The sequence below is a fragment of the Crocuta crocuta genome, unplaced genomic scaffold (genome assembly GCF_008692635.1).
Source record: "Crocuta crocuta isolate KB4526 unplaced genomic scaffold, BGI_CrCroc_1.0 scaffold44, whole genome shotgun sequence".
In the NCBI taxonomy this organism is placed as follows: domain Eukaryota; kingdom Metazoa; phylum Chordata; class Mammalia; order Carnivora; family Hyaenidae; genus Crocuta; species Crocuta crocuta.
The window spans coordinates 5,822,412-5,825,590 of NW_027530179.1; the positions used below are offsets into that span (position 1 = coordinate 5,822,412).

The window sequence follows — 3,179 nt, forward strand, 5'->3', positions numbered from 1 at the left end:
GGGAGGTAGGGTGGGGGTGGGGCTCTGCATGGACGCTGAGCACCTGGGCAGGGCCCAAGCGTCCGCCCCAAACCTACTGTGAGCACTCACTGTTTGCTGTGTAGACGATCTAAATAAAGCATGTGTCACCCCTGCCACCGGTATGTCTCTCGTTCACATCATGTCAACATCAGGTGTAAATGGGAAATGTAAATTCAACTGAATATCAGCGTGAGGAAAATTAATCTGATGTTTTAAAAGGGCGAGTGCCTCTTTTCTATAAATGCGGACATGAACTGGATGAAGTTTAAGGACTGACAAGTTCCTTTAGGCTCTGAAAAGATCTGTTATCTCTCTCTCATCCATTTAAAAGATGATGATANGATAAAGGGCTTTTAAACTACTCTCGATTTTTAACCTTCTATGTCATTATTGCTTCGTAGTGCAGTAAGTTTTCAGACCTTTATTTTTCAGTTTTTTATTTCTATTCCATCAGTGGATTGAGAATTTAGTGCATCCATCCTCGCAGGGGACTTAAACTATAACCTTAGCCTGATTAAAATGTTCCCACCAACCACTCATGTGCGGGCACTCACACAGTTCTTGGCAATGCCTGACCGTTTGCCAAGTAAGTTCATGGTAATATTTCTATTCTAAACAATTATCTATTTGGTTTTATTTTCTAATATAAAAAATGGAGAGGGATTTTTTAGAGCTATACATCCTTTTTGTGTCCCAAATGTTTCTTTCTTTCTTTTTTTTTAAATATTTTTTATTTATTTCTAGGAGAGAGAGAGACAGCGTGAGCAGGGGAGGGTCAGAGAGAGAGGGAGTCACAGACTGAAACAGGCTCCAGGCTCTGAGCTGGCAGTCAGCACAGAGCCCGACGCGGGGCTCGAACCCACGAACCGCGGGATCATGACCTAAGCGAAAGTCGGACGCTTAACCGACTAAGCCACCCAGGTGCCCCTATTTATTTATTTCTGAGAGAGAGAGAGAGAGAGAATCCCACCAGGCTCTGCATTGTCAGCACAGAGCCGGACGCAGGGTTTAAACTCACGAACGGTGAGATCGTGACCTGAGCTGAAGTCAGATGGTTAACCGACTGAGCCACCCAGGCGCCCTGCAAGGGATCTGACATCACCCAAGAAGGAAGAGGTGACTACAAAGTTGGAAATGGTCACCCTGCCCATCCTTCCATTAGCAGAAAATGTCAGACCTGCACCACTCTATGCAGACAGGTAATACACTCTTCGTAACAAACCCGGAGGGGGAAGTTTCCATTGTGCACAGCATTTCACCTAGAACACAACCCCACTCTCCTACTGTCGGTGGCTGTTCACATGGAGGACACTGGGGTGGCGGGGAGGTCTGGGGCAAACGGTGAGCACCCTCTCAGATATTTCCAAGGGATGAACACTGAAGGGCCACCTTGAATAAAAAACAAACAGACAGAAGTTGGGAAGATGCGGCTTGACAGGGCAAGGCTACACACTACGTGGAACTCTGAACTGACCAGACCAACAGAAGAATAGATGAACCAGAGTAGATAAGTTCAAACGACCGCAGTCCTTACAGTAGCGCTGTTAGTACGCAGTTTTGGAATTTTTCACAATGTGCCTAGTTCGCATGAAACAGAAGAACGTCATCCTTACTGCTTTAGAGCATACAACCTTTTTTTTTTTTTAATAAAAGTGCCATTACCCAGCCTGATCGATCACCTTACTTATCAGATATGACCTAAAACGATTCATAGCTACTAAACAGATGAATAAAACAAAATTCCTACAGGAGCACCTGGGTGGCTCAGTTGGTTTAATGTCTGACTCTTGATTGCGGCTCAGGTCCTGATCTCATGGTTCGTGAGATGGAGCCCCGTGCTGGGCTCTGCACTGGCGGCTTGGACCTTGCTTGGGATTCTCTCTTTCTGCCCCTCCCCTGCTCATGTGCTCTTTCTCTCTCGAAATAAATAAATACACATTAAAAAACAAAGTCCCTCCATACATGAGCATACGATAAAGCAAAGCAAGAAAGAGATCACCACAGAAAGCTGTGGTTGGGAGGGCTTGTTTTGGGNTTGTCAAATTAGTTTCCACATAACACCCAGTGCTGGGAATTTGCTTTTTAATTGTTAACTGAACAATCGTGGTTTACACATTTTTTTCCCTAAATGTGTTCTCTTACCCAATACAGAAGAGTGAAAGGCAAAAAACCCCAGAGCAATCTGATGTCAAAGTCTAAAGATGAAAGTAGTGTTGTGTCTAAAAACAAGGGTACCCCCTGAAGGGGACACCTCTCGTCTGAGCGCACGGGGGAGTGTTGTGTGGTCCCCTTGCCCACCTGTGTGAGTGCCAGGCATTGGCATCGGTGCGTTTTCATCTCCCCCTTGCCTGTGCTCCTCACAGTACCCCTTCCCTTGGGAGGACAGTCACTGTGGTTGTCCCACTGTGGGGTTGCTGCACAGTGGGCCGGCGCGGGTAGGCCCAGGGCGGTGGCAGAATCAGAATGCACGGGGCAGGGAACCTGGCCCGGCCCCCTGCAGGGGCAGAACCTCCACCAGCGGGTCTGTATGTTTGGAAAGCGGTGCCCTAGGGACCACTCTGGCTCCAGAAGCTCAGTGCTTGCTCCCGGTCTACATATTTTCAGGGCCAGACTTTGATCTGTCCAGCTCACTGCTGCATTCTGGCAGCGGGACAGGGCTGGCACCCAGTGGGCACACAGCAGACAGTTACTCAGTAAACTGGGTGGATGAATTCCACTACAGTGTTGGCCGTGGAGCTCTGTCCCTCTTCCCAGCCCACCCCCCACCCCCCAGGATCCAGCAACTCTCTCCCATTCCCCAAAACTTCAGGTTGCCCGCAGTTGACAGTCTTTTCCAGAAATAAAATTGATCACCTGTTGTGTTTCCTGAACTCTTAGAGAAGACTTGCTCTTTAAATACGTTTTCTTCACAGATAGACTGTTTAAGGATACTTTGTCGAGAACCTGGCTCTAGGAATCCTGCTAACATTGGTATACATTTTTAATTCTTTAGATCCTATGGATTATCTTTGATACCATGTAAACATACAGAAAAACCCCAACAAATCAAAATATTTTAATATGTCAACCTCCCCTTCTGGGGTTCACTTTGAAAGAAACCAATTACAACCTAGCAAGATAATATTAACCTAACAACATGCATTTACTGAATGAAGGAA

General features: G+C 46.6%; 1 protein-coding gene across 1 annotated transcript in view; it reads right to left on the minus strand.

Annotated features, from left to right (window-relative positions):
• The window catches only part of BICRAL (BICRA like chromatin remodeling complex associated protein), a 75,306-nt gene that overhangs the window by 14,030 nt on the left and 58,097 nt on the right, over positions 1-3,179 (minus strand). The window lies entirely within an intron of this gene.